Source organism: Aythya fuligula, chromosome 5, assembly GCF_009819795.1.
Source record: "Aythya fuligula isolate bAytFul2 chromosome 5, bAytFul2.pri, whole genome shotgun sequence".
Lineage (NCBI taxonomy): Eukaryota > Metazoa > Chordata > Aves > Anseriformes > Anatidae > Aythya > Aythya fuligula.
In genome coordinates, this window is record NC_045563.1 from 37,594,123 (window position 1) to 37,616,642 (window position 22,520).

The following is a 22,520-nucleotide window of genomic DNA, read 5'->3' on the forward strand; positions in this document are numbered from 1 at the left end:
TGAAAAACAAATACACCAGTCCACTCCTGATGAACAGCCCTACAATAATAAACTGATTTAGACAACTCAGAGGTCAATATCCTTCTGAGAATAACAACTAAGTGTGCTTCACCCAACTCTTCTGAACAATCTGCAGCAACAAGCCACAATCTGCATGCAGTGGAGAAAAGCCAGGTTTGGCAATAAGAATGACCAGAAATCCAAACACATTTCACATTGAAAAGGAAGCTTGGAAGAAAAGAGTCTTATGATCACGGCGCTGAAGTAAGAGTATCTAAAATCCTAGCCTGCTAATAGTGTGACAAAATCCAAGTCACTTAAATCTGTGAAGAAAAGCAGTGTAAAAAGAAAAAAAAAAAAAAAAAAAAAAAGAACTGTAGACAGATCCAAGGCAGCCTCTCCTAGCCAGCTGCAGGAGAGACTAAAAGCAGCATTTCAGAAGTTGGCTGCTTCTTTTACTGGAGCATAAAAAAACAGCTTCTAAAAATTCTTGCTATTTATACACACAACTGCAAAGAACTCTTTCCTTCTCCTTTTATTACTCTTCTCCAGTGCACAGGCCTTTATAAACTTCCACTGTTCGGCTGTCAGTAGTTAGCTGGTAACTGGGTAAACACCTACAGCAAGAATCCCCAATGACTCTTCATCTGAGGGGGGCCAGAGCTGCTGCAGACCGTAAAGAAATCTCACATCTTGGCTTGTGCTAAGTTATATTTAAAGCTTGCAAGCAGAAGACACCGCATGAAGACAGATGAAACGAGAGAGAGAACACTTCAAGCACCTTCAAACAGGGCCCCAGACTGTCATCAAAATGGGAAAAAGAGAAAAACTTTCTGAAGTCTCTTCGTGGCAATTCTACATAAAATTATTTTCCTCCTCAATATTTTCTCCTCTAGCATTCTGTGAATATATGTTTTCATTCCTAACATCAAACTACCACTAGGACGTGAAGTAGCTAGTTCTTCCAAGTGCTATCTGCTACTTGTCAGGCCGTGAATCCTCAAATTTCCTCCTAACAGCCCTTGAGGAGGAAACTTCAGGAGTCCCAAATTGCTATTTTTTTTTTTTCACCCAGGGAATCCTAGTAGCTCCTCCAAAGTGGTGGCTGTCTCACCTCAATTTCTGGCTTACTCCAGTTCTTAGAGGTAAAAGTATCCTGGGAAGGAAGGGTACAGCAGTATAAATCCCAGGCTCCTACTCACCAGCTCACCACGTCTGACAAGATCCTCAAGCAGGCACCCATTCCTACAGCTGGGAAATGTAGCTCTTCTGAAGCAGCTTCCCGGAGTTTCTCCCAGTAGTGCCCACCCATTAGCTTACCATGGGAGTTACTCTTGCCATCACTGCCTTGGCAAAGTACATGGTCAGCAGCCGAAATCCATTGTACGGCCAAATAAATTAGTGGTGAGTTTTGTTCTCTATTGTTCAGGTTTATTTCAGTTCTGAAAGAACAGCAAGCAGCCTGTGACTGCTATCAGTGAGTATATCTGTCTTCACAGACCAGACAAATTTCTCTGTCCTGAAAAACAAGTTTGTTTGTTTGTTTTTAAATATCATGTTTTAGGGCCTGGTTCCTACACAGCAGACATACTTCTCCAGTGTTGGGTAGTTCATTGCCACTTACATCTTTGTAAAAGCAAGCTTACATTTTCAGTGCTGTTATTTCCCCAAAGTATCAGGAAGCTTATCATCTGGGTTACAACTACATACACACCATCTTCACTTTCTATGCACTCCTGCCATTTTCCTTTTTTGTAAACATGAAGCAACAAATCCTTCATAAATCTCCGATGTTTGGTGGTTTATAGTCCTCCTCAGATCAGTCTTTCATCTGACCGTGTGCTTTATGTCCCAAGAAGGCAGCACCAGAGCATTCCCACAGGGAAATCTGGCTGAAATTATCAGCCTTCCGAAAGGTGGTAAGCTACATATGACCTCTTTCAAATAAAACAATAACTTGACATCTGCGCTCCGTGTGGAACTGGCATTTGCCCATCTATTTCCACCTACCAGTCAAGGAAGCCTCTCACCTCTTCAGGCATCAGTTTAACTCCGCGTCAGCCCTTGAGCTTTCACTGCCTCATCCGACAGCTCCCTTGTTCTCCACTCAGCTTATGAAGGCGCAGTCCCAGAGGTGTTTCCCAGCCGTGTTCTTCCAGCAGCAACATGTGCTCCCAGCTGCAGCTTCATGCACTCCAGCTCATGAGCCAGGGAGCCAGATCATAAGGATGCCCTGCTTCTCTTCTGACTACAGCTGACATCACCTTGGTTCCTGTCCAGCTCTTTCTGAGCTTCTTGCTGCCCCTCTCCCAAGTCACAGAACTGAACTGCTCTCTCACGCTCCAACTGGGACTGGACCAGAGATATCTGCTTTATCGAAGGCAAACCAACACACTGCACCTACGTGATTTTTAATGCTATCTACAGAGGTACACATGTATCAAAATACACAGGCACACATACATTCTTATTGTTTGCTTTATTTGCTTTCTCTTCTCCTCTAATTGACAGGGATAGATTTTTTTCCCTATAATTACTTCTTATTATGGTTGTTGTTTTTTTTTTGTTTGTTTGTTTGTTTTTTATGTTGAAGTGACCTTCTGCAAATGCTATTACTGGATTCAGGATTCCTACCTGTGCCTGCCAATCATTTATCACAGCTCCACAGGGCAGGTTCAGTCCCAGCCTTTACACAGCCCATATGAAAGTATATCCATTTAATATTACATCTCTTTCTTCCACATTTCCTTTTTTGACTGCAGCATGTCCAAATGACCATGCTTTAGTGAACAGCTTCCCTGCTAAAACTAGTGAGCAGATTCCTTGCTCACAGGACAGCATTTTCACAAATAGCCTGTATTTATTAGTTATTGTTCATATAAGACTTCAGATTACTTGAAATAAGACAGAGGAGTCTATACATACATGTACAGGGATGCTTCAGATACTTCGGTATGCCAAGTCCAGGAATTCATCTTTCATAGCACAGGGTAGCTCAGATCATGAAATAAAGCAGTACCACCACTGCTTCAGATTGCTTTGCAGATTTAGCAGTTTGGGGGTGTGGTACATGTTCAGATCCTGCTCTTATTCACCCCCTAAGCCAGATCTGATGTACACATTTAGTCTTCTGAAAAATTCTAAACCATCTCTTGTGGATAGCACCTTTCAAGCATCTCCTTCAGGACCAGCGGAATTTAACTGTATCAAGACCACCTACTTGCTAAATACCTGAAAAGGGAATTAACTCTCTACCTTTGTAAGCTTCTACCTTAGAACAGAAAATCCATAAGAACTATCAACTCTAATCCTAAATTCAGCAAGGAGGTTAAAATAATAGTCACCTCTTCATTCCTATCAGCTGTCAATCTGCACAGGAGATATCTTCCACTCTCACATGGAGAAAGATGGCACAGTCATGAAAGGTCAATGCACAAAGACAAAGGGACACCTGAGTTGAAGTCCACACACACAGCTGCCGCAGTAAGAGGTGGAGTGATTTTCTTCCTTAAAACTGCTACCGTATTTGTGTTGGCTCTCCTAAGACTCAGGGAGCCAAAGAACAGTAAGAGGGGGAAAGCTGGTGAGAATTAATTGGGAAAAACTTTGCAAGAACTTTGCACTGAGAACAGAAGATGGATCTAAAGAAGTAGAGTGGAAAGACTCTGGAGTATTTGTAGAGTAGAAAGAAGCAAGTAAGAGTGCACATGTAGGAATAAAGCTGTAAGTGTATTAGCAGCAGAATCCTTGTAGGAGGCAGATGTTGGGAAAGTAAACTCATCGCCGTTTCGTAACCACTAACTTCACCTAAGCAGATCATAATGAAGATCCATAGCTCTCTGCAGCTACTACAGTGAGAAGACAAAACCTGGATACATGTTCTACCCTGCTTCTTTCTACCGACCCAGAGTTTACAGCCTCCAAACCAGCCTGCCTCAGAACCTTGATGGGCCTAGAAAATGTATTGGAAGAGAGGCTGTTTTCCTTTCATTACTGACCTGCTGAGCACTCACAGAGAAGAGGCAGCACTAGATGTGGACAAGGCGTCTAAACCAGAGGAGATGGGGCAGGCATGTAAAGACCCTCTCTCTGGCCAACCAGGGCAACAGCCAGAAGACCTGTGAGAGCTCCACTGGAGCCATTTAGCCACATCATCTTCCTGCACTAGCACACGTAGAAGCAACCCATGTGGAACAAAGAATCAGAGTTTTGTTGAGTGGCAAAATTAACCTGGCAGTACAGTTACAGCCCTGGGCTTAGGAGAGATTTGCTCTTTGCAAGTCTTGCTTTGGAAGCTGAGTTGCCATAATACAGAAGAATGGGGAGAGGAAGGGAGACAGTGGGATAGGGATCCAAAGGCTGCTCTACGATGAAAAATAACCTCGAAAGCACTGGGAAAAATGTGAAAGATTACTATCCTTGTCTGCATTTGCTGTCAGACAGCTGACAAAACCCCCAAAACAAAAGGTGCCAAAGTAAGTCAGAGTGCTTCTTCACCAGTCTCTTGTCTCAGATGACTCTGCTCAGAAGACTGGACTGGAAACGGCTTCCCTTGACATTAGATGCAATTTTAGTTTCATAAAAAGTAAATTCTACTCTGCTCTGCTGGCTGGAGTTCACTCTGTGCTACTCTAGTTCAGCACTCCCTTCTGTCTGAAGAAGCTGCAGCATGCAGAAAGAGAAGAAAATGACTTCACAGGGCCAGACCATCTCCATTGGCCTCTTTTAGCCTGAGAAAAATTGGAAGAAAACTATTTTAAAGCCAGTCTTCCCCGGCCTGGCACTGCAGCAGCGCACGACTATCAATTGACTAACACCACATGAAATGCAAGCAGCAGGAGAAGGCTCTTGGGTACCAACTCCTGCAGCCTCAGCCCTGGGCTAGCAGCACAGATCAGTGGCTGAAGGTCCAAATGCCAGATCCTGCCATTGCATCCATCTGTCCCAAACGCTAACGTTATGGGTGAAGTGGGAGACAGGAGGAAAAATACCACCTTCCTAAAGCAGCAGTTTATTAAGACAGCCAAGTCCCTTGCATCTCCCGTTGTGTCAGAGCACTTCACAGTTAAGACATTGCCACCACAAGACGCAGCCAGGTATCAGACAATGCAGGTACCCAGGGCCTGTACAAACGCACACGGAATGCCAGCCAGTGCCTCAAAAGGCCACGTCACACCATGACATCTTTCTTCATTCACTACTACTGCAGAAGCAGCAAAATTTAAAAAACAGAATCCTATTGTTCTGTTACCTGGGCTTTAAAATAAAATGTTCTAAGCCATAAAATTCTTCTCTTTTCTCATATATATTTAATTTGCAGTGATTGACAAAACATACCCTCATAATCCAACCACAGGCGCTAAGTAGCCCAGGTCCTTGGCCATCTCAGAAAAGAAACCAGACACCAGTTGACTCATTTTTTTTGTTGTTGTTGTTGTTTTTAAACTTGCCTCTGGAAGCTGCTCTTCCCAAAACAGATGACTCATACCAATACAACACAGCTCATGTTCTCAGGCTCAGAATTTCTCTTTTCCTTTAAAGAAGCACAAATGTAGCTTTGGACAGTCGAGACAGTACCTTTTCCCAGCCCTGAATTCCCCTCACAAAAATACTTTGATGGTCATACAGGGGCTTCAGGAACACGTGGGGACACGAGTGCAGAGAAGGTGCAGTTGGTAGCCAGGTGTCTCTGTCTGGCAGCTGGCGTTGCGACGTGCAGTGTCTCCACTGCTGGGCTCCACAGGCAAAATGCTGGTGCCAGGGACAATCAGACCCACTGCAGACCTGGACCATGTTCTCAGTAACTTACTACTCCAGCCAGATCAGGGACAGAAACCTGACAACTTCAAAAAGCTTCAAGCCCCAAGGCAGCCTTAGTATCTGAAACTTACTGTTCTCCACCACCACCGCCCCGTCATCATCAGTTGACCCAACCAAACATACTACCACACCTTAGAAAACCACGCTGTGCTTGATCTTTGAAGAGAAAGGAATACTGAACCAAACGTACCTCAGCTGGTTCCCAGGAGAAGTTACTGGTGAAGTTTCATGGCAGCCTACTGGCAAATGCTACGGTATGCAGGACGCTCCCAGCTGTAAGGCTGGCGGAGATGTTACCTACCAGCCTGTGCTCTACAGTCATTTACATCACACAGGAATGCATAAGAGGAAGTGGTCAGATAACTACTTCCCATCCACCAAGTTCAGTTCTTTCTTAACACCTCCTGTAATTAGTTTCTCTCATTTACTAAGCACTCCAGTAATTGCTCTGTACTTGCCAGAGGAAGCTTACTGTGCTCCACACCTGGTAGGAAGGACTTAGCTTCCCTGTGGGGCCTGGGGAGCACAACCAGAAAAGAAAAAAACCACAGCCCTGCCACTCTTTATAGCAGGAGGACAGAATGGAGGCAAACCCTGGGATGTTCTGGAGGCTCACACGGCTGCAGAGGCCTTTTCACTGCAGGGCAATTCACCTGACTTCATTCTATCCAACTGTAACCTAACGCTTTATCCAGTTACCGTGTAATTGTCCTTTTGTGCTTACACAGAATGGCCTTGGCCAGGGGTGACAGAAGCGTCCTGCCCAGCTAGTGACCTGTCACAGAGCTCCAGGACAGCACGGGGTTTTTCCAGAGTCAGACTGTTTTCCGTCTGGGTCTTTCTGCCCAGCTGTTCATTTCAGGTGCCCTTAACTCCTGACTCATGTTTTCAGTTTATTCTGCAATTTCCTGAAGATAAAAGATAAAGATATACTCTAAAATACCGCTTGTTATTTTAGGAGACAGTTGTTAGTTAGGCAGTGGGGAGCTGTGTGCAGGCACAGAGCTCTCACTCGTACTGACTGAAACGTACCTTTACTGGGGCACACTTGTTCTTGGAGATGCAGCCTCCAGTAATCTGCCTCACACCGCTCCTGCAGCATGATGGCGTTCTAACAAGTGGATTATTTGCATGATGCAGTTTTAGCAGCTTTTGATTTTCATATAAACTTTCCCTCTCGCTATGTAACCATACCCAAATTCATTCATGGACCTCAGGCACATAACGATACCTTAGATACAAGCTTTGTCTCTGCAGCCTCTCATTGGTAGTTAAGTAGAGCCTGCGATGACAGCTAGAGATGGATATCCTGGAGACAAGAGCAGAGCCTACACATTCCTGATGGAACCATTCCTGCACCTTTCCCACACTCCCTTAGAGGTGTTTAAAGCATGTAGAACCCTGATTTATCCACCTCAGTTAAACACCAGAGATTATATAGGATAATTCCATGTCTTATAAGTTTTTTTGGTTTATCTTATTTTCCTTCTGGGCAACAATAGGTACCTCATGCTTCTGGGCAAAGTGCCCATTGAAAAAAGATGCCAGCTCTCTTGTGTGTGTTGGAACCGTCTTGTGACAAGACTAAGATGGAAATCCTCAGTTTCAATTTTGAACAGTTTGATCCTGATCACATTGGCTAATGGGGAACATAACTTTAAAAAAAAAAAAAAAACACAAAACACCACTCTCCAAAAAACCCAAACCCTAATTTCTTTTAAAACGATCTTTAGAATCTGCTCAACAAATACAGCATCAGGTGACCCACAGCAAATGGAACCAGAGCAGCAGCATATGTTGTCCCTGCTTATGTAAAATGCTTACGAGCTGTCATTTTGGTGCCTGAATTGTGCATCTGCTATTGACAGTCCTGGAGGCACACCTTCTGGTCATCCTGTCCGTTCCTTTCTGGAGGGACACGTACCTGCAGCATGTGAGGACTTGTATGACAGTCAGTGGGCATCTAAGCAATACGCTGTCAGTGGGATGAGTAAGAATTTAAGTTCTTATCACCCACCATGACTAACCCAACCTGAATATGCTTCCATTATGTAACTAATCTTTATACATACAACAATAAGCCTGTCACATCGCACACATGCCAAACAGCAAGAGTGCCACTAATTTGCACAACAGTTTATAGCAATGCCAAGGTGCTCAAAACAGCTCCCCAGCCATTTTCCAAGCGTGCTGTTTGTGCTCAGACCCTTACTAACTTAGAACCTACATCGTGCCTACACTGTAGCTGACCAGCTTGCTTCACTGTATCTTCCTTGTTGTCTCTCAGAGTTCTCACAGCTGCAATGATGCACAAAGTTAACTGAAATGCTGCATATGCAGAGGTAAATTTTAAACACGTGCCCAGCTAAGGCAGTAGTCCGTGTGTGGAGGTTAGACACAAGTTGTTCTAGCAACATACATCCATTCCTGAAAATGCACAAGAACTAGAAGGTGACTTTTCATACCCCATGCTGAAAACAGTTTTCTAAGGTATTTCTCACTTTCTGCCTTAAGTCACTCTCAGTCACCTGAATGTAGGCACTCTGACAGCACATTACAACGTATGAAGCTCTGCGCTGCAGCCACAGCACTGACAGATCCTCCTTCCTTCTCTGGCTGGGTCTATGACGATCAGCATACAAACACAGGGAGCTCCTTCTGCTGCCTGGAAGCAGCTCCCTTTCAACAGCCCTCCCTCATCATCCTCCCTGGCAGAGCCATGGAGTGTGAAGAATTCCAGGAGTCTGATTAAGAGCATGGGAGTTATCAGGTGGCAGAGGCTTTAGAAGACTGGGATGAAGTCTCAGAGACTGGACCACGCATCAGAGGATGCTGCAAGGAGGTGAAGCTCTTTTGCAGAGCTGCAGGAAGGCTCAGCACTTAAAAAGTATGGGATGCTGGAGATCCAACTCAATACTTCTCATGCTGGGAGTACAACTAAAGTGCCATGTACAATATTGTAGCTCTCCCAGAGCAATTCTAAAAGACGTTGAGATCTCTACAATGAAGGGTGGGGAAAAAAGGAGAGAAGCGAGAAGCATCTAGGACTCAGATGGAGAAGCAAAAGGACATTCCTAAGTCAACACCAAGGTGGACACATGGATTGGGTTGTCACGAGGCTGTGCTGTCTCATGAGGCAATATGCAAATTGATGGCAAGTCATGCAGTGGTCCCAAGGGAGACGCAAAAGGCTAAATAGTACAGTGCAGCAACACGGGACTCGTGAAACCTCAGTTTTATTACTAGGTTTGCTAGGATCTGAGGGATGACCTTGGATGAGTCACTCCATCTTCCTGTGCCTCTGGCTGCCACCTGGCTAATTAGACCAAACTATTTGGTGCAAGAGCTGCCTCTAGCTACAGCTTGGTGTGGCAGGTAGCACCAGTGGTCAGTGACCTGGCCCAAAGCCACGCAGCACTACTGGAATAGGGAGAGCACCTGCAGCCAGCCGCCTGCAGAAGTGCTGAATTCACACCGAGTTAAAAAGGCCGCATGACTAGGCGGCTCTCAGCACCAGCTTCGTCTGCTCAATCATCTGTGTCACGTGGATTCCTGAATTTACCAGAGTTTTTTTTTCCAGGGAGCCTGAAGGTGCATCTCTGAGCCAGATACACGCATTTGTATTTAACAGCATCCTCAATAAGCTGCTCTGTACAGCAGTTGAGTGAGTAATTAAAGGAAATGGTGCTGCAGTAAAGCTCCTCATCAGCAACCTAATTAGCATTCTGAAAATAATTAACATTCCTTTCTATAAAGGGAACAGATGACCCATTACATCCATCTGACAAGCAAAACAAATGCTCAAGGTAAGGGAGCTCTGTTCCTGGGGGGGTGAGCATGAGAAACATCCAGTAGCAGACACTAATGCCTGTGACTCATGAGGAATGGCCTGTGCAGGTGGGCAGGCAGGACTGGCATGGGTCTGATGTGTACATCCTCTCTAAGGTGCTCTCTCCTCTGCCTCTGTGACCTGCCAATAATACTGAAAAATTCTGCACTCCAACATCTCTTGAAAGCCAGATTTACATGCTCTCAAACTCAACCACTTACAGTCACATACACCTCTCTCCATATACAAGAATTCCCCAAAAGGTCAAAACACTCCCAATATTCTCATTAAAATAAATGACTTTATGTCACATGCAGCTTATTTCTGTTTTGCACAGGAACAGCTGAGGCAATGATTACATGAAGCATTAAGCACACATGCCCAGTTTCACAGGATGGTACTGAGATCAGTTAACATGCTGAAAAACTTCGGTATATGTTCCTTGATCAGTGCTTGTTTGAGATCAGCGTGGATGAGCAGAGTCACAGATGCACGTACATGTGAGAAGTAAGCAAAGGACACAGGTCAGCATATCACTGACTGGTACAAGAACTGTGGCACTGTCACAGCATTATCACACGCATTGTTACAGCACAGGACAATGGAAAGGAGAAATAAGCCATGATACAGCCAAGCTTCCTGACATCCACGTATTCAGGTAACGTGGCGAACATAATAAATGACAGACTGGCAGTTGCATTTTTCAGCCATTTCTATGTTTGATGTACATTTACACTTCCCTGGCAGAAGAGCTGAATACTCACAGCCTTCAACTGTGACTGCAGTGAGGCAAAGCTCAGCCGTACAAAAGCTTCCACAGTTACATCACTATGGAAACCACAAATCCACCGCCTGCTCTGTTTGTCTACTTCTTTCTCCAGTTTAAAAAAAAATAAGTATTCTTCCAGTCTATCCTCTTCTCGCTGCTGCCCAGACCACAGGAGGAAAAAACCCTTTTTACAGGTTGGGAGTTATAGTGACTTGATTGAAATGCCTTTGAGTTTCCTTCCTCAGAGCTTATATTTGTGGAAGAACATTTGAACTGCTCTCAAAATGAAGTAGGGGACATTACAAGTCACCTCTAAGTGCAAGGATTGAACTTTTGCTTTAAGAAGCCCATCATTTCTGTAGAAGCTGCTAGTTACAGGTAGCTTTACCCACACTAAAAGTGTAAATACCTCTCAACAAAAGTCTAATAGCCAAGAGCAAGTCTGGAAGATTTAGAAGGAAAATGGGGGAAAATAGTCAAAACTCTGCAGTATGGTATGCTTGTTTCAGCCTGGGTACATGACATGGCTGAAGCGATCTTCATACCAACAAGTCAGAGGGAAAAAGCAAAAGAGAGTAGAAACCCCTCCACATCTGTGTATTTTGTGCTGAAGAACAACCTCTGAATAAACCTTCAGCAAAGGTTTCTCTCTCCCTGAGCTCCCAATGCACCTCTTACCTGAGCTCAGAGCAGTTCACGCTATGAGCAGAGAATTTAGCCTCTGAAGTTTCATAAGTTTTTGGCACCTCTCAGCATCAGCTGCCAACAAGGTTTCTAACTACTATGCAGACAAATGACCACTAGTAAATGAGTCGAGAAAAAAAAAATCAAACATATTTTATAGAAGTTCCCAATATCTTCTTCACTAAGGTGCTCCACATGGAAAGAAAAATCAAATCCTAGCTGTGCTCAGAAGGCTTACAGCAGATGACCCCCTTACCACCTTTCACAAAACAGGCCAGAGCAGTCAACACTTCCACCTTGGTCCTGACTCATTTCCCCCACCTCACAGACAATTCCAGGCTGCTATTAGTGGACACATCCCAGTTTTGCTGGTGCTACTTGAGTTCTTACCAGCGGCCCACAGGACGATCAAAGGTTACCGCTGTGTCCTCAAGGATGTCACAACGACAGTGCACAAGCCAGTTTTGTGGAGGGCAAGGCGAGCAGAGTGCTGATCACAGCCTGCAGGGTCATGTCCCCGTGGCTGTGGAAGCAGATCTGTCTCCATCTCCGGCAGCCAGCATCCTGAACAGCCTGAGTGGATGGAACATACAGGAGGCACTGGAGGAATGAATTATTCATAGTCTTGTTCTGCTGCCAATGGATCTATGTTTTCTTGTGCCCATGCGGCACTCAGTTTTTGTTTTAACAGTAATAGGAGATGTCTGCGCTTCCTTTGATGGCTCTTGAGGGCATGCGATAAGCAGCATTTGCTCCACTCGCAGCAATAGCACCATACACCACAGCGCTTGCCAGACACGGCTTTCTTCAGAAGCACTCAGAGCTGCATCGTTGACAAAACGGCTGGATTCGTTCCAGGGCTCAGTCCAGCAGCAGCAACCTTCCCGGGAAGCTGCTGACACTTGCTTTGTCATAACCTTGCAGCACTGGCCCGAGCCTTACTGCTCAGCAGATGACGTGTTTTGACCAACTGAAGCCCCGTGTTGGGCTGCACAACCAGCAGCACGAACACACCCAGAGCCCGAGGCAGCAGCTGACCCCTCACCACGAGCATTGCCACAGTTCAGCCTGCTGCTTTCCTCCAGCAGCTGACTTGGTCAGCTTGGTCATTGAGAGATGGCAACGAGACCCCTGAGGCAGAGGACAGGCTGAGGGAGGCAGGTGCTATGCAAGTCTGCACGTGGAGGTGGTGCATAAGGAAAATTCAAAGCGAGCTCCTAGTCAGATAGAGCACTGTGCACGACCTACCATGAAGCCTCACCCACCACACAGAAAACAAGACTATAGCTTGAACTGCAAGCCGTGTCAGAGCACCAGCACCTAGCCCCCTGTTGGGCACCACACCACGTACCACGGACTCGCAGAGCGCTCTGAAAAGGCTGCAGGGTGTGCAGACTGCCGTCGTGGTCCCGCAGTGTCCAGCCCATCTGCCTGGATCAACGTAAAGCTTTGCTCCAGGTTTTAAATCACCTTCTGATTTGATAGCATTTTACATCCACACTAGGCAAGTGTAGCAGGCTGCAACAGACAGAGGCAAGCTGAGCCTGAGAAGATTAGCAGAGTAGCACGTTGGTGAATCAGGTGCAGAGACTGCACTGCTTGGTAGGGCCAGGAATAGACTGCACATCATCTGACTCACACCTGGGCTTCTACCAGAGAAATCAACCCTCCGCTCTTTACCTACTGCTCTCCTTTAGTTCAGACACTGTTCCACTGTCCTGATTGTTTTAACTGCCTGAGGCCGTGTGTGTGTGAGGTTTTAAAGAGACAATAGCGCTGGAATAAGTTTGGCAATACAAATTACGAGCGATCAGAACAACGTGACACAAAGCGGAATGAAATCAAGGGCAACGTGTGCAAGCAGTGACCTTATTTACACCTCCAGAAAGCAACTCAAAGATTGAACTGGTGGAAATCACTTCACCTCTAGACCATCACCCATCCACTCTGCACATTTGAATTTCAAAGGTCACGTTCACAACCCATTCACCTCTGTGCTTGGAGAACTGCTCTGATTTTCTGCCCTAGAGCCCACTCCTGCTGCTTTCAGCCCCCAGCTCTTACCTCTTCTGGGGAGGGATCCTGGAGCTCTCCCGCTTTTGGGCCCCGCTTTGCTCCTGGCTCACAGCATCCGCAGAGCAGCCGGGTTGTCTCCAGCAGGTCCAAGCCTCCTCAGACGCCTGCCGCTTCCGAGCCCGCTGCGTGTGACCAACAGCTAATACGCTGAGCAGGCAGCCTTCCTAGAGCAAAGCAGCACAGTTTTATTTCAACCGAGCGCAGTCTAAGAGGCTTTAGGCACCTAAAGAGCTAGGTGTGCAGAGAGCTTAGCTCCAGTACGTGGGGTGTGGGAGGCCTGACCCCGCAGAGCCCCAGGTGTGCCTGTACCTGCCCCTCACCCGGGCTGGCTCCTGGCAGCTGCCTCTCCCCTGCCTGGGCTGGGTCTTTCCGCTCTTCACTGTCCCTCTGGAGCCCAGCCACAGCAAACACCGGGGCAACTTCACTGGAGCCAGTGACCAAAGGTTCCTCACCACTACCATCTCAGCCAAGGTCTTGTTTAACCCTTGAAGGGTCTGCCAATGTTCTCTCTATATTTTTCCTTGACAGTCAACCCTTTTTTTTTTTTTTTTTTTTTTTTTTTTTTTTTTTTAAGTAAGCTGCTGACTCCTTTTCATCCCAACCCTCCTTCTCCTAACATTGCCTGCCCATCTCCCCCACATCTTCACTTCTCCCAGCATCTCTCATTTCTTCTTCCCCCCTCCATGCCTTCATGTAGGCAGGTCCCTGCCACTGCCCTCCACCCCAGCCCGTTTCGGGGGCCACGTGCGCCGCTGCTTCTCCCCTGCTCTGGCGAGGAGACTGCCTTTCGCCTCTGCATCAGGCTCAGGCAGCAAGCAGAGCCCGCGAGCGTCTCCATCTCTTCAAGCACTGACATTTAGGATGCCACGCTCCTGGTTTTCACATAAGTCACACCTTGAGGTGCCAGCTTCAACACAAAAATATCCAGCATCGTACTAGCTTCAGCCTCACAGATCTTACACTCGCAGGGCTTGTCTACACATAGACATTTTCTGGATTAATCGCATGTGAAGACGTTACAGAGCAGGAACATTTATGTGCCAGACTGTGTAACAAATGGGATCTTCACATCATCCTGATGAATCTGAGTTTTTGAGCACCTAAATCCAACAGTAATTCAAGAGAAACAAAACATTTTCTCTTAAAAAAAAAAAAAAAACAACACCACACTGTTTTTATTTAGATAACACTGAACTACAAAAACACTCCAATTAAAAACGCAGATTGAATAACTAATCCTCCCCCAACAAAACCTTCCCACCAAGATTAACGGAGTGATGAATAGCATAAAACCACTAATTAAATCAATGTAACATGGGTATTATAGAGACATTCAGTGCTTTCTGCATGCGCACCGATTCTTGCATCTACTTCAGAGCCTCTCTTAGCACGAGCAGTAGTTGCTATTTTAACAGCCAGGTATTTGTACATCAGATTGGAAGAGAACTTCGTTGTTAACCAGCTCTGGTTTAAATTGCTGTAAACTTAATGTTCCCACAAATGATTTGCACGTATGCTACTTCCATTGTACGCGTTTTGTCACAGTTGGGTATAGGTTTCTGCTGAACTATTCATCAGACACATGTAAACAACATCTCAAGGAGTATTTCCAAGAAACGCTTTTTATAGAATACTGGGAACCTCTTTTACATAGTCAGATCTATTTGTCTGCAAATTGATTTGAAAAAGAGTGAAGAACAACAGGCTCCCGGCTCCTTCAATGCACACACCTGAGCATTAGGAAGCACACTACTGCACCTAGCCCACGGGCTGTGCCTCGGGGACACCCGGTTTGCTTCTTTGTTCAGGTAAGAAACAGATCCCATCTCCTAACGCAGATGAGGAACTGTCACGAACACACCCCAGTGTCTGTCACAGGGCTGAACACACTCTGGAACAAGCTAAAGCAACATTTTGGAAGGGGTATATTTATTGCCAGCTGAGCTCAAGGAATCACAGTTCGAGTGCTCCCTCCTGTCTCAAAGGCTTGGCGTGAAAGAAGAGGGACAGAGCGGGGCCAAGCAGGCCCTCTTGCAGGAGGACAATGCAGATGCCTCACCAGAACCCACCTACATATGGCTGCTGTTCCCCAGAGGCTTCAATTAACCTAACTTTGGGACAACGCCGCCCTGCTCTGCACCTTGCCACACAATTCAGCCCCTTCCCCTGGCACCCACGAGGTGCCACAGTGACCCAGACCAAGGGATGTGTCATCCATTTGACCACTACCCCCAAAAAGCTGGTAGCTCTCAGCCGTATCACTTCCCAGGTTTGGCTCACAGGCCACCACCCAGCAGGAAGGAATTCCTTTTTTTGAGAAGAAAAACAAACAGAAGGAAGCTTTTCATTTCTAAGAGCTCAAAATGCTTGAGAAATCATAGCCTTAGTTTCTTGCATATCTACACTTGAAAGAAAATAAACACTGAAGAAACTCTTCATTAGCAAATCGGAATACGTGAGCGGAGAGGTAGAGCTGAAGGTAAGAGCTTGATTTCAAAATCTAAAACCCACAGACTCAGGCTTCCTTGTCAGTGCCTGCACTTTAGTACAGCTCGGCAATAGCACTCATCAAACGAGAATAATGGAGATGAAATTCCTGACTGCTAAATGGTTACTTGCATTTTCCTTCAACCATCTGCTTATGCTTTTTCCTGATTTCCAAAGTGCTCCAAAGAAAGCTCAGGTCCATGCAACTACCTAGTGATGAAAATGAACATTTCCACCAACAAAGACACTGAGCAGCATTGTGGCTCAGTTTATCTAGGCTTCTCCTGGGGAGAAAGTGCCAGGTTTGGAAATAGAAAGCAAGCATCTGTCTTCTCGGAAACTCACCCCGCTCTGGCACAGCTTACATGGAGCATGGTGCAGGTCTCACTGCCAACCAGACCCCAACACACCCTTCCTCCCCCAACACCTTTCAATCAGGGCTTTTGAACCCATACACAGACCAGTTGGGATCTGAACATCTCAGCAACCCAAACACAGGAGGTGTGGCTGAGCCTCCTTCCCAAGAGGAAGGGAAGAAAAAAGACTGTAGAGAAGAAATACAAAGTGCAGCCATAGCTAGGGCACACCACCACTGCGCCATCCCCACTTCCCCAGGAGGAAATCCCCCTTCTGGAAGAGGAGCAGCAGCAGCAAGGTTCCAAACCCAACTCTCTAAAGCAGCAATTTCCTGAGAAAAACAAAGTATCTGGAAGGTTAGGAGAATACTTTCCCAGATACCTCTACAGCCATCCACTGTTTCTACTAAAGGCTTCTGGCAAAGCCTCAAGAAGCACATCAGACCTCCAGTTTCACATTTTCCTCCTAAAAGCCCTGCCACCACCCAAGAGCTGAAGAGGCACAGGCAGGTGCTGGCACCCACACACACCTCCAGTATCTGCAAACGCTTCTGTGGCCGTTTATCGCCAAAAAGCAGAAACGGGTCTGGAATAACTGCCAAGAGCCTTTATTTCTTCTTGTTGTTATCCTGCAATCTGTCTTAAAAAAATAAAAAAAGAAGTCAGGTTTCAAACACACACACACACTCCCCTGTGCTGGTAGCTCTGTCTCGTGTTATTAGAGTCTCGCTGTTTCCCCACGTACACTTCACTGCTGATGTTCCCTCCGTTCCTTCCCTGCTACGGCAGCGAAAACAAACCAGCTGGCTTTACGCGCGGGTTCTCGTGCATTGCCACAGCTCTCGGTACTTTGGGGTGAACGGGTCTCTGTGTTTGAGGTTTCTCACAGCTTGCCACATATCCCTGCTACGTACCTTTTGGCACGAATCTCTCATCCTTTTCCTTACTATCATGTTCCCAGGGATGAGCTGTGGTCTACTTCCCACAGGCTGCTGGGATCCCATGGGACAGGAGGTTATTTACTTATATACACTTGCATAGACTTCATTACCTTGAAGAGCTCAGCAAACATTTTTCCCTGTTGATTTCAGGTTCTGTGAAGATTTTTTTTCTAAAACTGGGGGTTAAAGCTGACCTTGCAGTATGGCGGTTAAGCAGGAAGAGAGTTAAAAGGAGCAACTCTCACAAAACTCCACCTACACTTGCTTTATGAAGAAGTACAGAACACATTACATCATGAAAGCAAAGTCGCTGGCTTTTTGGTAATTGAAGGCAGGGTACCGTCGCCTAGCAACTTATCTGATTACCATTTTTTCAAGTATCACATGCATACTTAGATATGTTGCATAATGTCTCACTTTCAGGGTTCCTAACCTGATAAGAAAAGGGCTACCAAAACTAATGCCCTTCACCTCTTTCCTGGTGAAAGAGAAAGTTCAAGGTAGTAGCTCAAGAACTGGTCAAAACATCAGTATTCCTGAATTTTACTCCTGATTTTTCCTGGCTTGCAGAATGTGCTTATACAAGCATTTTATTTTATCTACTTGTCTGCAAAATGACACTAATAATACCAGCCTCACGGAGAGGCACTGAAAATTCATTAAGAACAGAGAGATTCTCAGAAGGATGCCACGGAAGTGCTGGTGTTAGCACTTACAGCTTTTAGTACTCCAAACGTTGCTAAGCCCTGGACCAAAGCACAGCAAATGTTAATCATTGTCCTGACATTGTCCAGTCCTTGTTTCCCGAACAGCGATCTCATGCCATGAAAACTACATTTCTCTCATCAGAATCTGGCACTTTGTGTGTCTGGTATGTAGCTGGGAAAAGAAACAAGAAGAAAACGAACCTCCCCCCTGCTCCGTGGTAGCACACCCTACCTTGGAATTGGACTACTATGCATTATTGCAGCTCTTGGGGCTCCTACCGTGAAAATCAGAGGTGAATCAGAACATGTGCATACATTACGTTTTTAGATAAGAATATGTGCTACTTAGTGACCTGCTCTTTGAAAAGCTAGTTACGCTCCAGCTGATCTATGAAAGAACAGAGCCTTTAGCTGCCTTTATGGTGAGCACTAATACCTCATGATACAAACATCAAGCTGAGGAATTGCTTCCTGCAGGATATAATAAGCTAAGAGCTGACTTGCACCCTAAGGATTGACCTTTTGAGCATCCATGAGTTATATGCCAATATAATATAACTAATTGTCAGCTTTACATATGCACCTCTGTTTTCCATTTTGCACAAAAAGTGGATGGCTCAGCTGCCTCGGGTGCTGCTGATAGGATACAGCCCCTGTCAGCTCAAGTGACTGAAGATGATGTTTTGGAAAGCCAGTATCTCACCTCCATGTAAAGTATTAACTGGCAATGGAAAACCCCAAGCAAGGACAGCCAACATCTATATTGCCCAAGAATCATTACATTACCTTCACAGCAGCTCCTGTCTTCCTGGCAGACATTAAAACAGTTTTGTGAACTGTGCCCTACATCCTGCAGTTCTTGTGCAAGTCCACTTCCAATTAAAGGCTGATTTTCGAGATCTACCTTGGAAAGAACTGCTGGATCAAAACAAACCAAATCACACAGCACCTATCACACCAGTATGGGAAACCACATACACATGTTAAAAACACCAGAAAGCACAAAAAAAAAAAAAAGCGTTCTTATTCTGGTGGAATTCTTATTCTACTGGAAACATCCTTACCATCAGCCTCAACTGATAGAAAACCCGAGGGAAACACGCTGGACAAAGAACATCCCGCAGGTGACGCGTGCCTACCTTGGTGAGGCTGGCTGAAGAGGAAGCTGCCAGACACCACTCCCACCAGGCACACTGCCGCACGCAGCAAGGAACCAGCCTACCTAGAGCTGTGTACAGATGCGATCCTGCCAGTATCTCTTAGCCACGATGAGGCTGGTGGAGCTGACTGAGCCTGGCCATCTTCTGTGGGTGCACTCCAGCTGAAAACAAACCAAGCCAGGCTCCCCGAACCCAGCAGGCGCTTTGGAGCACGCAGCTGTCCATGCTAAGGAGGGAGCCTCCCCCTTCACAGATACTTCGTCATGCCCCCAGCACAGCACGGTGCCTCGCAGAAGGCTACCGTCATTACCCTGAGCACCTGAGAGCAAAGGGGCAGCTGGGAAGGAGTCAAGCCACAGCCCCACCAGCTGATGCTATCAACACTTATCTAGGGACTGCTGGCACTTGGATCTTATGCAACGACAGCAAGGCAGCACATTGGCGGTGGAGAAGATTCCCTCTGTAATCTAATCCAGCTTTGAAGGAAGGCTGCGAGGGTGGAGGGGGTTGAAATAAGGTTGAGGCAAACCTTGTGTGCTGGCACTAATAAAGATCTAAAACAAAATGAAGCCAATAAAATGCTTCTCTCTTTTACGCTCACTAATAACTAGACACCTCTGAACTAGTAACCAAAAGGCTCTCGTTCAGATATGCCTACAAACACATTTCTAAAGCAGCCCAGCTTTCATTTAGCCTACAGAGATGCGTTAAAAAGCAGCATCCACCTGCAAATAAATAGAATTTACATTTGTTTCAACTGGCCTGTGAAGGGCATAGGCTTTGGCTTGCACTAGACATTATTGGGTGTATCATTTACAACCAGGAATGTAGCACTCCGACTGACCAGAAAGAGCACGTTGTTCTCCGTTGGCACAGATGTTGGTAATCTTCCTGCGGAGCCAGAGCCTTTGCCCAGCCTGGCTTGCTTTCAGCACTCTTTCTGGTTGGCTGCACAAGCACCTTCACCTAAGAGCTCGGAAACCATCTGGATACTCCTGCTTCACGTGTTGTCACAGAAATGTGAAAAACCAGCCGCATTTATTTCTGATGTACAAGGAAATCAGCCCTCCGCTCCCCTGCCCAGCCTGCTCAGAGCCTGCAGAGCTAACAGCAAGCAACACGGGCAGGCAGTCAAGTCACCAGGGGGTATTAAAATACATACAGGAAGCAGATCTGAGAAGTAGAAGGGGATCAATTACAGCCCCCTACCAATCATAGCCACAAACAGGTACTACCTTTCACATAGGAAAACATTCGCTCCCTAGAAGATGAACCTTCTTAGAGAAGAAGTAAGGAAAAATACCCTACCTCACCTTTCAAAACAGGCAGATTTGTTTGGAAAGCGACCTCCCATCCGTGCTGCCCGACTTCTCACCCCAGATCCCGCAGAGGAACAGCTTTGCTGGACGTTGCTTCACCCACAGCAGCACAGGAGCACCCAGGCCAGGAGGGAGCGCATCGCTGTTGGCGCAGGGGTCACTCCCCACCTTCAGTGCCTGCCTTCAGCATCTGAGAACTTACCAAGGGATTGCAACCGCCTATGGACTTGGGCAGTGCCTTCCACCAAAGGAAGGAGAGGGGTGGGAGCAGAGGCTTTTCCTGCCTCCTGCTGGCAAACAATTTATCTAAGTAATTGACCCATTTTCTACAGAATAATTAGCCCATGGGAACGAAACACTGCTGCCCTTTAATTAGTCATGTTGGTACCTCTCTTGTCTTACCATGTAATAGTAGGCAGCCTGAGACTGGAAAAAAAGAAAGAAAAAAAAAAAAAAGAAAACAACTTGATTTCATTTCCTTAAGCATGACATTTATTAAAGGCAATCCAGAAACAATGAATCCTAAGGCACAAGTGCCAACAATAAAATTTCCTGTTACTTCTATGATTTCAGTGTCAGCAAACAGGTCTCCTCCGTGCCACTATGTCAAGCTTTTCTTTTGTAGGAGCTTTTCAGAACACTTTCCCTTCATCTTCCATGAGGAAAAACTCCCTGTTGTGAAGTGTAAGGACAGGAAGGACTCTGCCTAAAATCTAGGCAGACCTCCCGGATATCAATTTATTAAATTTTATGCAGTTTCCTTGCAACAGATCTCTGTAATCTGGATAAGGACAGAGGTCCTTTAGTCTAAGGAGATTAGATTTACATTCCAGGAACAAAGAACACAAAAAAAACATGCCACAGCCCCCGCAGCAGCTCTAAAACTGGCAAAGGACTGTTTCAACGGGTCTCACAGAGATGACCCATTGCAACCCACAATGTGCTGCAGAGGAAATCTAAAAGCCTGGCCCCAAACTCCACGATAAGCATGATTCTGAGGATACAAACAGGACTTGCCAGCAGAGCACCTAATGCCAGCAAAAAGACCTTTGTGCGCTGTTCTCAGAGGGGTGAGCAACCTCCTCCTCTCCCACTGCCCCCAGACCTCCTCCTTCTGCATGTTCTGCCCCAACCTGGCTCGTTCCTGATGCTTCAGAGGAAGGCAAAAACTAAATTCGTGTAGCTAATTATGCACTGAGAGAAAATATCCTTCCTGCACACAATGCAGTGCCTGCCTGCAGCCCTGTAGCACGAGAACTGAGTACAGCCATTGCCTTAATCAAACGGACAGGTAACACAAGCACGTTCAGGACACTGCAAAACAACTCATTCTCTCTTGATGTGAAGGAATAAGGAGACAGACAAATTAAAAGCCCAAAGGGATCCCTGTATCTGCAATCCTTAGGACTTCTCTAAGGAGCTTAATTAAAGTATAGATTATAAATGATACCTCAATTTAAAGATTCCAATCCCACCATCTCAAAAAGTCTTCCACCTCACCCAAAAACCTCTTTCCCCATTACACTCGAGGTCAGGAACCAGCATCTCGCTTCAAGGTTAAATTCGTCCTTCCCTGCTCGGCACCACATCACGTTATGACATTGTCAGCACAACTGCAGAGCTCCCACTATCAGGTATCATTTCCACACGCATGCAGAGATCTACATTACTCTCAACCCACCTGTCAATCAGCTATCCTTAACTCACGCTGTAGCCCCCTTGACCTTCCTCGCAGACTGCCATGGGACCTCGCAGTAAGAATCCCAAGGTTTGAACTCTCCTGAGGAAGCTGCTCCAGCCTCCCCTGCCACCCAGCTGCGGAGTGGGAACAGCAACGCTGGCCACGGCTGCAGCCGCGCTGCCAGACCTCAGCAAGATGTTATGCAGGCACAGGCAGTACCGGCTCAGCACCTGCTTGCCCCTCCATTTCCCTTCCCCAGGCTGATACTGCTCCCTTCTTCATCATGCAGGATCTCAAAGAGCCTCACAGACAGCAAATAACCTGCTTGTAACGATTCTGCTGTCCTTTGTTTAGGAAGCTGCTACTTGAAGCGTGCAACTTGGAGTTAATGCTTTGTGTTTCAATTTCAAGTCTACCGGTGAAAAACAAACATCTGTGCCTCAGCTTCCCCCCTACAAAAAGGGGAACATCTGTTCAGGGAACAACTATGGAGTCTGCAGGCATGCACAAAGCCACTCAGGGGAAAAATACGTACATTCAACTTCAAGCGAACAACCTCAGTTTATCCCCAGGTAGGGCTGTGCCCCCCAGAACACAGGCATTTCCTGCCATCCCTGCACAGACGAGGCCGTACCTTCTCACCGAGACTAGGCGCTGAGATTCAGGAGCCTCCAGGACGTGCCGTGGGCAT

At 46.3% G+C, this 22,520-nt stretch overlaps 1 protein-coding gene across 1 annotated transcript in view; it reads right to left on the minus strand.

Annotated features, from left to right (window-relative positions):
- The window catches only part of TMEM229B (transmembrane protein 229B), a 30,669-nt gene extending 10,326 nt beyond the window's left edge, over positions 1 to 20,343 (minus strand). Inside the window, exons 1-2 of the mRNA XM_032188426.1 lie at positions 20,143 to 20,343; positions 13,167 to 13,342 (exon numbers count right to left, since the gene is read on the minus strand). The gene's annotated coding sequence lies outside the window, so the exon portion shown is untranslated. The remainder of the gene's footprint in view (positions 1 to 13,166; positions 13,343 to 20,142) is intronic.
- Positions 20,344 to 22,520: the final 2,177 nt, after the last annotated feature.